At 36.8% G+C, this 12456-nt stretch overlaps 1 protein-coding gene and 1 long non-coding RNA gene across 2 annotated transcripts in view; one reads left to right on the forward strand and one right to left on the reverse strand.

Moving 5' to 3' along the window:
- The window catches only part of MACROD2 (mono-ADP ribosylhydrolase 2), a 412997-nt gene that overhangs the window by 62943 nt on the left and 337598 nt on the right, over nucleotides 1-12456 (forward strand). The window lies entirely within an intron of this gene.
- The window catches only part of LOC115941857 (uncharacterized), a 40752-nt gene continuing 33874 nt past the window's right edge, over nucleotides 5579-12456 (reverse strand). Inside the window, exons 2-3 of the long non-coding RNA XR_004076533.2 lie at nucleotides 6789-6925; nucleotides 5579-5853 (exon numbers count right to left, since the gene is read on the reverse strand). This is a non-coding gene — a long non-coding RNA (uncharacterized LOC115941857). The remainder of the gene's footprint in view (nucleotides 5854-6788; nucleotides 6926-12456) is intronic.

Raw genomic sequence — 12456 nt, forward strand, 5'->3', positions numbered from 1 at the left:
CTCAGTACCTTTTGGACCGCATCTGCCCCCAAATAGGGTATTGCCTCTTATCCTTTGTGAAAATCAAACAAATGTTTTAAATAAATGAATCACGGAATCAATGAATAAATGAGATGCATTGAGAAGGAGCAAAAAGATTTGGGTAGAATTTTTAGACAGTGCCTTCGGCTTTTGTTATCTTATGCTAAGTTATTTATCAGTAATTATCATTAGACAAGCTGTACTGTGGTGAAAAGCTGCTGTTTTTTCTTCTGTAACCATATGAACTCTGGGGGATGCTGAGGGAATTAAAATAAGAACAGAGCACACTGCTGTTTTATCTGAGCTACTGCAGCATCTCTGCTTGACACCCCATGTTGAACAAGAGACTATTTAGTAGCTCCCAACAATTATGCATGTACTTTTTCCTGGCAGAAAAGTCTTCACTGCTTTGTGTGTCAAGATTATGCCGAATCATGGGTCGCCTGGGTGGCTCAGTCGGTTAAGCGTCTGCCTTCGGCTCAGGTCATGATCCCGGGGTCCTGGGATCGAGCCCCGCATCGGGCTCCCTGCTCCGTGGGAAGCCTGCTTCTCCCTCTCCCACTCCCCCTACTTGTGTTCCCTCTCTCGCTGTGTCTCTCTCTGTCAAATAAATAAATAAAATCTTAAAAAAAAAAAAAAGATTATGCCGAATCAGCATAAAAGTCAGACCTGACTTATTCCTGGAAGGGACCAGCCCATTTCTTCCCATTGGAAATGAGATAGTCATAATGAAGCTTTGAATATAGAAAAAAAGATTTTAAGTACAGATAGGCAACTTGTTCGTATAAAGAATTTAAAATGCTTTTCACGTTTTCATAATCCTTTCCGTTGTTACTATCGACTGCATCACTGTATCTACTATTCACGGCTGTCTGCTCTATCACTGCCCCACATCCACCCCCCTCCCCAGCCCCAGTTTTCGGTATATTTCTAGTTCTATCCATACTGAAGTAACTGCATTAGGCTTTGACAGCTGTCTTCATCTCTGATGGGATTCGGACCCCTTTATGATGTGGGGCCTTCATATAAGCATGTGATGTGGAAAATGAAACCCATGTGTAAATACAGAGTTAATTAGTATGAAAAGTCCCATTTTCCACCACATTTCTTGCCAGCAGCTATGATTATAAGCACTTAAACTTTCCAGGTCTCCGAATATTTTTTTAACTAGATTCGAGCACAGAGATTCCAAAATATCCCTTTCTGTTATATGATAGATGCACGGCAAAAAGAGAATCAGTCCTGGAAGAGAGTTTGTGTGTGTGTGTGTGTGTGTGTGTGTCTGTGTGTGTGTGTGTATTATAGGCTTATTAGAGTTCATCACCATACTTTCTGGACATAAATGTGATTTATTTCCTTCTAAATGTTTTAAGCAATAGCAAGTTTTCTGAGATCTTTAATCATTGAGATGTTATTTAAGGTAGACCTTAATGAAGCAGTGCTTAAAAAAAAAAAAAAAAAAGCTCCAGAGCAAGGCTGATGTCAAGTTGGCATTTTATCTATAAGTTCTCTGATGGAAATTATCGCCATGGTAGAGATCAAAATAAGTTCTTTGAATTGTGTTGAATAAAATAAGATGAGTCAGCCTAATTTGGGGAAAGGGTCTTAAAAAGGAAGTAGATGCATTGGGATGCAGCTAGTGAAAGCCAGTGACAGAGAGAGGCTAAGAATATACCATAATGCATGTTATATTTGGGTAGAAACATACATAGTTTGATCAGAATAGAGCATCCTGGTGAAGACAGGAACCCGGGAAAGAGAATCAGCAGCTTACCTTTACTGCCACTGCTCTGACAGGCCAGCAAGTAGGATGTGCCGAACATACACGTATACATGCCTCTGTGCACAAATGCTGATTCCTAGGCGGGGGTGGCCTGTTGGCGACCCGAAAAATAATATCACTTACGGACTGGTTGTTAACAAGGAGAGTTAGAAAGAGGTACTTTTCATGTCTTGGTATCCATGTCAATCAGAGAACATGGAGAAGGCTGAGAGATTTTGGTCTAGCTGGCCATGGACTCCTCCTCTTCTTGTTGCCCAAGATTTCTGACCCTCAGAAGCTAGAAGATGCCTCTTTTTCTCTGAGCCTTACTTATATCTTGTCCAGGCTGCTCACAGCCGGTCCAGTGGCATCATGCTGCCTACGTCATTTGCTCCTTCATGGCCTCAAAATGACTGATCTCTAGAAGTCTACCTATTCTTCATGCTTGCATTCGGATTTCATGTCAGCTTAGAAAGCATTTGACATAAAAAGACAGAATATGTAGCAAACCATCTTAAAAGGAAGACCATAAATTATCTTGGCATTTAAAGTATTTAAAAAGGGTTAACGTGTATATTTCACTTAAGTAGATGGCTGTGAAAATCTTTTTTTAAGTTTAAAAGAAAAAATGCAATTTCTTAGCAGGATAAACGAGTTAATAGAGTGCGGTAGGGATTGATCAGAGAAATAAAATAATATATTTTATTGCACACTTCTGCTGGTGCTTTGCAGGAAATACATGCCTGTAAAAACCTTTTAAAAATGTAGTTTGAAAGACATGGATATAACACATTGTCTTACTAGCAGGGAAAATGAAATGATCAATGAAAGCAGGGGTGCGGACGAGGGGATCCTTTAACTGTTTTCCTTGCATATGATTCCATTTAATCAACCTTGGAACAAAGGATAGCATTTTTCTTTCCTTTTTCCATGTGTGTTATTTCACGTTATTAAATGAGATTTGAGTGAACTAAAGTAAATCAGCCAAAACCTCGCTTGGATTAGATCCCCTAAACTTCCTTATGCCCAGATTTTTTCCAGATGGTTTCTCATGTCGCCAGTTTAATATCAACAGTGTGTGACACGCTAGAAGAATATTTCTTAGACCAGTTCAGTCCTTGAAACATAATTACAGTCAGTTGCCATCACTGTTACTGTAAAAATGAAGATAACTGGGGTAAGTATATTAAAATCCAGCCCCAACCAACCTCACTTTCAGATAGCGCACTTAAGAACCTTCACACATTTTTGTTCCTATCTGTCTACATTGCTATACACAGTGTAACACTGATATCTTTCTGACAGCAAATGCCTGCAGGTCACTTTTTGGTTATATGTTGGGGGAAAATATCAAGAATTTTTACGTGATGAAAAAGATTATACGTTCAATGTCTATTTAAAAAGTCCGCAGTCTCTGCCTTCCCACCTTCATTTGCAAGTTGAAAAATGTATTTCCATGCTACTCCCCACTTTTGATCTTTTTTTATTGTACCACTGACCTGACTTATAGCACATCTCGCAGCTGGGTTTAGAAGCGTGTTAGCAGGCAATTGTAGGTACCATGTCAACAAATATGGAAAACAGAACAGCACTAACAAACAAGGAATGCCTGCACAAAGATGATTTGAGGTGAAAATAAAATGGGTTCATGAAGCTGCTTTTCAAAACCCTAACTTTTTGTTTTAATATAATCACAATCTTACGGAAAAGTTGCAAAAATAGTGGCGAGAACTCTGATAAACATCTACCAGATTATATATATACCTCTATCCACTTATATGTATGGGAGTATAAAATATATAATATATTTATGCATATATATACACATTATATATTATGTATTAACAATTCACAGTAAGCTGTGTACATGATGCCCCTTTACTTCTAAATAATTTAGTATTTCCAAAGTACAATAATATTTTCTTACCTAACCCCAGAAAAACTATCATGTTAAGAATTTAGAAGTGATATAATACTGTTGTAATCCACAATTCATCTTCAAATTTTGCCAGTTTTCCCACCAATGTACAGGATCTATTGTATTTAATTGCCAGCTCCAATTAGTCGTTAGTCTGGAATATCATGAAGCTGCTTTTTAAAATGCAGTATATTAAAGATACTCTGGGGCAACCCACTGCCAGTAGCCATGTCACAGTCCCTGCATTGCCAGGCTCTGTTGTAAATGCTTCTGGTTTTCTGGTAACCAACCTGCATTTTACATTCTCCAACAGAAAGCATTTCAAATGCAAATGTTCATCTGAAAATAAATCGCTAGAGATCTCTGAGAGTCTAAAGATGTGAAAACGTAAGCAATCTAAAGTTACTTTTAGATTGAATACACAGACTTAATTATACGCACTTATGTAACATAAATGAAGTCCCCCAAACTTCGTGGATATATGGTAATTACTTCATAGTAAAATTTTCTTATATGGATAATAGTTTGGAGTGTCTGAAGTGATAAGTAAGTGTGTACATTCACCTGAGATCATTATTTTGGCAATTAAATAAAATACCAAGCAGTGTAAGATGCTTTCAAACTATAAGATACTTTTTTGTGTAGTTTCTTGAAATCTAGAAGGTAGAATTGTCAGCTGAGCAGTAAATCAATCAGGGGTATTACTTGGTATTCTTTTAATAGTGGCTTAAGGCAGAAAGCTGGTGGTCCACTATAATATAAGCAACACTATGTTTGGAGCTGGGAACCAGTACACTAATCTTTTTCTTGCCGTTTATTAGCCCCATGGACTCCTTTGTCTCATCTATAAAATCAAGTGACTCAGCCCGGTGGTGATGGCTAAGCTTCTTTCAGCACCACAGTGCTAGGAAAACATTGGACATCTGCTTAGGCCAGGGTGAAGGTAGGGAAAGAAACATCATTAGTTTAATAAGTTATTATCATGCCCCAGTTTGTCCTTAAAAATAATATATTCCATTGGTATCTGTTGACTCACTCCTGAAAAGAAATACAATCCTGGTTTTGAAAATTACTTCCCTCATCATCTGACTGGGACCTCTGTGTTTAGGGTTCCTTTCAAATCTCATATCTTCCTTCTAACTCTGCCCTACTGTCATATTCCTTGCCCTTAAAAAGAGAGCACACTTTATTGTAATAATATTGTATGGTGACAGATGGTGGCTACACTCGTGGTGAGCAGAGCCTCACATATATATAGACTTGTCGAACCGCTATGTTGTACACCTGAAACTAATGTAACATTGTGTGTCAACTATACTTCAATCTTAAAAAGAGAAAAAAAACCTTTAAAAACAAGCGAAAAAGAGAAAGGGAGAATACCCCTTGGTATTCCCAGTAGTTTACCCTATCATCATTTCTATCTTATTGCTTAGGCCAATAAATACCCTTCAGTTAATCATTTGTGTGAATACGCATCACTCTGCAGCTTATCTCAAAACCTTCAGCTGTTTATCTGTGCATCTCCTCTAACACTCAGAGCAGTTTTCTTGCAATTGTCAAGTAATTTACCATAGTTATACTGTTTCGTTTCACAGTTATCCTAATATCAGTATTATATAAAAATATTGTCTGCCTACACTTATCTGTTTGGCAAACAGAAGTATACTCTGTATCTCAAATTACTCTCATCCTGGAAAAAATAAATACAAATTCTGAAGCTAGCTAGACCTTTTTTTAAGTGCTTTGTGATTTTACTAGGCAAAGTAATGACTGAAAGAAATACATTTTCAACATTTTATCCTCTTCCGGTTTGTTTTTCTTCAGGAAAATTATTTAAATATACTGGCCCTAGTTAAAAATACTTGGTTTCCATTCACTATTAAGGCAAATATTTGGGTTTTTTCATGAATGGCAAGTACAATTTATTTAAGGCTTTATCATTTTATGAATTATATAAAGAATATTATTCTCTTTCATTCATGAAGAGGAAGAGAATTAGGTCACATAATTGAAAAGTGAGGGTAATCCACTCAGCTGATGCAGATATCTGACCGTGCATGTCGGGTGCGTTTACTCCAGGAGGCTGGGCAAAAGCCTCAGACATGGTCTCCATGTTGCCCAGCATATGGGATGTGGAGAACAGCTCCAGCACCTGGGAACAATAGAGAATGCAAATAACTCCCATGGACACATCGCAGTTTGAGCCACATTATCGCAGTATATAAACCACTATGGGAGTAAGTCACAAACATTGTCTATGAGTCTTAACCCTTTCAAGACTCCGGATACCTTTTAATGATTTACTTCTGTGGTGCATTAGGGATACTCTAGTGACAACTTAAGAGCTCTAATGTGCCTGCCAAAATTGCCTGGTAATTTTTTTTTTCTTTTCTTTTCTTTTTTTTATTATCATGTTATGTTAATCACCATACATCACATCATTAGTTTTTGATGTAGTGTTCCATGATTCATTGTTTGTGCATAACACCCAGTGCTCCATGCAGAACGTGCGCTCTTTAATACCCATCACCAGGCTAACCCATCCGAATTGGAGAATTATGTCCTAGAGGGTATGTTTAAAAGTCATGAACTCAAATACCTTTATAAGCCAGGTGGTAGCCTATGAGTGGCACTTGCAGTAGGGATAAGGGAAAGCATATTGCACCCTTAAAGGAGCAGTCCATGCCTCTGCTCATCAGTGGTTCCCAGGGCAGAATGTGGGCTCAGAGTTACCTTGTCTCACCTTTCATGAGAAGCTGGAAATTCTGATTTTTGTGTGAACTCTCCAGAGTCTTAAATGTTGGAAAATTTAATTCCGTTTAAAAAACACTGTGCTGGCTAAGCTAAATAGGCCTGTGTGTTAGCAGTTCTTGAATTCTGAAGAATTCAGGAAGATACTAGTGTACTTGAACTTCAGTTAGATACGGGCCCCGAGGCCTGCAGCTCTGGCTCTAAATTTTTGTATAGGAAAAACCTGCCTTTCCAATGGATTTTCCATTTCCCACCCTTCCTTCTCACTTTCCTATCAGGGCAAGGGTTTGCATGTACTTTAAAAGTCCCAATTAGAGTTTCAGGGCAGTTTCATACCTCTCACCCTTTGTGTTTCTTTCCCAGTAAAATGGAGATTTCTAGAGTTTAGGCCTTGAGGATGGAGGATACACCTTCATACAGCACATTGTTCTTCTTTCCACGTTGATGTATTAGTCAGTGTAGGCCAGGGCATGCTGCAAAACAAACTAATACTGAATATTCAGTGAGGGCTCCACACAATGAAATTGTATCTGTTGTTCTCACTGTACATCTAACCCTAGTGAACAAGTGGATATAGTCAACACCATTTCTCAGTGACTTAAACTGACAAATGGTCCTATATTGTGATGCTGTCATCTCAAAATATGGCTTCTAAGGACCCAGTAGCTTAGGAAGAGAGCAGTGACAGGGGCATTTCAGTTTTGTCCAGAAATGGTATACATTACTTCTGCTTATGGCCGTTTGGCTAAAACTAGTCATGTGGTTCTAACTGAACTGCATGGGAAGCTGGGGAATATGAAATAGTGCATGAAATCTTGGCTAAGCAATACTATTTCTATAATAATGTTTTCCTCACTGTCAAACTCAAGGTTGGGGCTCCCATGAGTAAGCAGCCACAAGTGGTTTCTCCCCAAAATCCTTCACAGAAGCCCAGATCAGTCTCTATAGGCATGATGTGGAAGTTATCAGACGCATCTTCTAGCTTAAGTCTCATGATTAAAGGTTGAAGCTTGGGAACACTAGCATTTTTTAATCCAAAAGTTTAAAGGGTCCCCCTATCCAGGGATGCTGCTCTTCTGTTGCCATGTCATAGTCATAGCATGGGAGAAAGCAGAAAAACAAACTTACTGAAGGCCTTGACCAGAACATGACTTCCCCCTAATAATCCTCAAACACAGAGCTCAGCCCAAAATTATAGGGAAGGATAAGGAAGTATGTTCTAGTTAACTTCTCCCCTGAATATTTCTATTCCTCAATTCCGTATTGGTTGATCTGAAGTATAAACCTCTTACTAATGCTACTGTGGTATATATATGAAAGTTTGCACTATGAAACAGAGTTTTAACTAATCTGAGCAGAAAGTTCTCTAATATGCATGCTTGGACAGATTTGTATGTTTGGGAATCAACCTTGCTGGAAAAAAAAAAAAATAGAATGACTTTAACTCTCATGTATCATTTAGCGATAAACAAATGAAAATCCAACTGAAACCAGCTCAAGAAAAGGAACTAATTTGCTCTGGCAATTGGTAAGTTCAGGAGAGGGACTGGTTCCACTTACAGCTCAATTCAGAACTCAGACTATGCAACTGGTACCTGCATTTCCTCTTTCACTCTTCTGTTATCATCCAGGCTGGCTTCATTTTGAGCCACTACATGTTGGCCCTTAGCATTTCAGCTGTATCAAGATGGCAGCTCCAGCTTCAAAACTTCTCATGTTCAAGTTTAGGAAGAAAGTCTGAGAATCCTTTTGGGATTCCTCAAAAATCCTGAGATTTACTCTAGTTGAACTGCTTAAGTCACATGCCCATCCCTGACCCTACCACTCTGGCTTGAGATATAATGATTGGTTTGTATCAAATAAAAAAAAGTAGAGGCTGTTGCCAGAAAAGAAAAAAAAAGATAGTAGGGGATCAATACATATCCACTACTCCGTGTAAAGTAGAGAATAAAGATACCTAGATATTTTAATCATTTAACACTATTATATATTTAAATTTGATTTACTTTTTTTAATAGGCTTTATTATTTATAGCAGTTTTAGGGTAATAGGGAAATTGAGTGGGAGGTACAGAGATTTCCCATATGCATCCTGCCCCCATTCATATAATGCCTTCCCTGTTATCAACACCCCCCACCACAGTGATACATTTATAACAACTGATGAACATACATTGACACATCATTACCACCCGAAGTCTATAGTTTACATTAGGATTCACTCTTGGTATTATACCTTTTATGGGTTTGGACAAACGTATCCACATTTGTATCATACAGAGTAGCTCCACTGCCCTAAAAATCCTTTGTCTCTACTTATTCATCCTTCCTTCCCAGTAATCCCTGGCAACCACTGATCTTTTTACTGTCTCCATAGTTTTGCTTTTTCCAGTATATCATATATGTGGAATCATACAGTATTAACCTTTTCAGATTGGCTTCTTTCTCTTAATAAATGCATTTAACTTTCCTCCATGTCTTTTCATGGCTTGATAATTCATTTGTTTTTAGTGCTGAATAATATTCCATTATCTGGATATACCACAATTTATTTATCCATTCACCTACTGAAGGACATCTTGGTTGCTTCTAAGTTTTGTTCATTATGAATAGTGTTGCTATAAATATCCATGTTTTTCTATGGTCATACATTTTCAACATTTTTGGGTAAATACCAAGGAGCACAATTGCTGGATCTTATGGTAAGTGTATGTTTAGTTTTGTAAGAAACTACCAAACTGTCTTTCAAAATGGCTGTACCATTTTGCATTCCCACCAGCAATGAATGAGAGTTGCTGTTGCCCTAGATACTTGCCAACATGTGGTGTTGTCAGAGTTCCAGATTTTGGCCATTCTAATAGATGTGTGGTGGTATCTCATTTTAATTTGCATGTTCCATGATAATATATGATATGAAACTTATTTTCATATGCTTATTTGCCATCTGTATATCTTCTTTGGTGAGGTGTCCATTAAGGTCTTTGACCTATTTTTTAATTGGATTGTTTTCTTATTATTGAGTTTCAAGTTCTTTGTATATTTTGGATAACCGTCCTTTATCAGATATGTCACTTGCAAATATATTCTCCCAGTCTGTGGTTTTTCTTATTATTCTCTTGACGATGTCTTTTGCAGAGCAGAAAGTTTTAATTGTAATGAAATCTAGCTATTCATGTTTTCTTCCATGGATTGTGCCCTTGGTGTTGTATCTAAAAAGTCACCTCCAAATCTGAAGTCACTGAGGTAGTCTCCTGTGTTATTTTCTGGGAGTTTCATAGTTTTGCATTTTACATGTAGGTCTATGATTTTATTTATTTATTTATTTATTTATTTATTTAGGACTGTGATTCATTTTGAGTTAATTTTTGTGAAGGGGGTAAGGTCTATGTCTAGATTCATTTTTTTGCATGTGGATGTCCAGTTGCTGCACCACCATTTGTTGAAAAGACTATCTTTTCTCCATGGCATTGACTTTGCTCCTTTGTCAAAGACCAGTTAACTATATTTATGTAGCCCTATTTCCAGGCCCTCTATTCTATTTCACCATATTATATTTTTATATCTACCAATTATCATGATCTTTTCTTACACCTGCTGACTCGGCGTACTATATTCAGAAACCTGGTAGTTAAAAAATTCTGCTGATGTACTTTAACCCTTAAGGTATATTTTGATCTATAATTCTAGGTCTCAGTAGTCAATACAGAAGTACTTCTTACTGAAGCCACTGCTTTATTTTTAACATGGTGCTGTTTATACATCTGGCAGCCTGCAGATAGCTGGAAACAGTTTGGATGTCCTTGAAATGAAAAATAATCACATGGTTATAATCTCTGGATTTCTTTTTGGATTTATCCAAGTCAAGAAGGTTGAGACAGAAATAATTATTTTTCAAATATCTTTCCCCAAACTTTGTTTCTTTTCTTTGGCTTATTTTACAGGTATATATCCATTAACAGATGTGTTCCTTTTGATAATTTTCCCTCATTTATTGGAAATTTGACATTTACTTTGTTAGAAAAACATACTCTACTAATTATCTTATAAATATTCAACTTTATCTTAGGTATAAACTCTATATGATTACATATATTTAACTTAAAAAAAGAACTTAGGGAGCTATTAAGATTCTGTAAGATTTGATACTGGAGAAAATGTAAATATTGCTTATTGTGCTCTTTGTCTTTAGCAGATTATAGAAGGCATTTGTTTGGGAGGTGTCAAAGTGATAATATAAAATATACAGAGCATCAGGAGCAAGATGTCTCTAAGGCAAAATAAAATGAATAGGGGAAAAGAGACTTTATTTAAACTTGCAAATATGTCTTGACTTAGTGGCTTTCACAGTATGTTTTTAGAACACTAACCTGTAAGGGTTACTTGATCAGACAAGTTGGGGAAAATGCTGCATTCTATATTTTCTTCTTGGAATTTAAAAGTCAACATTGTCATATTAAGTTCTTTGAAAAGTCTTGTAGCAAAAAAAATAATAATAATAATAAACCCTGTTCAACTCTAACTTGGGATTTTTCAAACTTACTTTGACCATGGTATTCTGTTTGCACAAACAGCTGTTAACATCCTGTAGAATCACATGACAAACTCTGAGGAGCATGCTAACTTCTTCACAGCATTTAAAAAGAATCTATTAATCCATGTTGTATCCAGGTAAGCATCCCTTCTGCAAAATTCAAGCTTTTTCCAGTTTAGTCAGTAGGAAAGGGGACTTTCCATGTGCAAGTATTTATTGAAAGGGTATATTCATTCAAATTCCCAGATAAGAGGAAAGGATAAGTCTCCTGGAAATGGCAGCATGAGTACTTTCTAAGCCCTTACATAAATCGATGTTCATTATTATAAATCATAAATCCATTAGCCACCAAGAGAGAATTTCTTGTTTTATTTTAAAATTTGCAATGAAAACCATAATTAAATAACTCCTTTAGTAACATACTAATGCAAAGTAGAATAGTCTTCAGAATTAACCTTTTCTAACATGTAATTTTCACAGTTAATGCCTGACAAAGCAGAATATGAAAAGAAAAACAAACTTCACTGACATTCATTGTAATCTACCTAGAGTTTATTCAATGTGGTAGGAACTACTGAGTAATTCAGCTAATTTCTCAGAAGAACTGACCGTGGAAATCTTACAAGTTTGTTTATTTGGTCAGTATGTACTAACAGACAGTGATTTTGATATTGCTTTCAAGTATATTATCTTAACTATAATCTATGTGCTCTTGGTTTAAAAATAATATCCTTTGGGGCACCTAGGTGAGTCAGTCTGTTACAAAGTGACTGACTCTTGATTTCAGCTCAGGTCATGATCTCAGGGTGGTGAGATTGAGCCCTGCATTGGGCTCCATGCTCAGCGTGGAGTCTGTGTGGGGTTTTCTCTCTCCCTCTCCCTCTGTCCCTCCCTACTCGTGCGCTCTCTCTAAATAAATAAATAAATATCTTAGAAAAATAAAAATAATATTTTTTTCATAAATGCATGGGAGCCCCACATTAATTTTACAGTTGAATCTGAAAAGTGATTCTGCTAAAGAAACTCGCTGCCACCTTGCTGAAATTGATGGAGCATATGTTTTCAGTCAGCAAACTATCAAAGCAACATACAAAGTCTGAGGAGGTAAGATGTAGCCCCAGGAAGAAAACTTCGTATGGGAACATTGTAACTGTAAGAAAAACCATTTTAAGCTACAGAAAATTCAAATTAAAAATAAGGACAGCTTAATCATATTACATCGTTACAAAAGATAGCTAATAACATCCTTATACCAATGAACTGAAAAGTACCAAAATCAAAACCACAAGGCTACTTTTCAAAACGATGTTAGTCAAAAAGAAAAGAAACTCATTCAATAATTTTGAAAAGCCAGAGATGATGGAGCACAGAAAGAAATACCCCACCACCAAGTACCAAAACAACTGCTCTGTTTTGGCATAGTTCATTCTAGCATCTCATTTCTTCAGTAAGCCATCGACTGTATATATTTGGC

The sequence above is a fragment of the Leptonychotes weddellii genome, chromosome 10 (assembly GCF_054177405.1).
Source record: "Leptonychotes weddellii isolate Sample4059 chromosome 10, ASM5417740v2, whole genome shotgun sequence".
NCBI classification, from domain to species: Eukaryota; Metazoa; Chordata; class Mammalia; order Carnivora; family Phocidae; genus Leptonychotes; species Leptonychotes weddellii.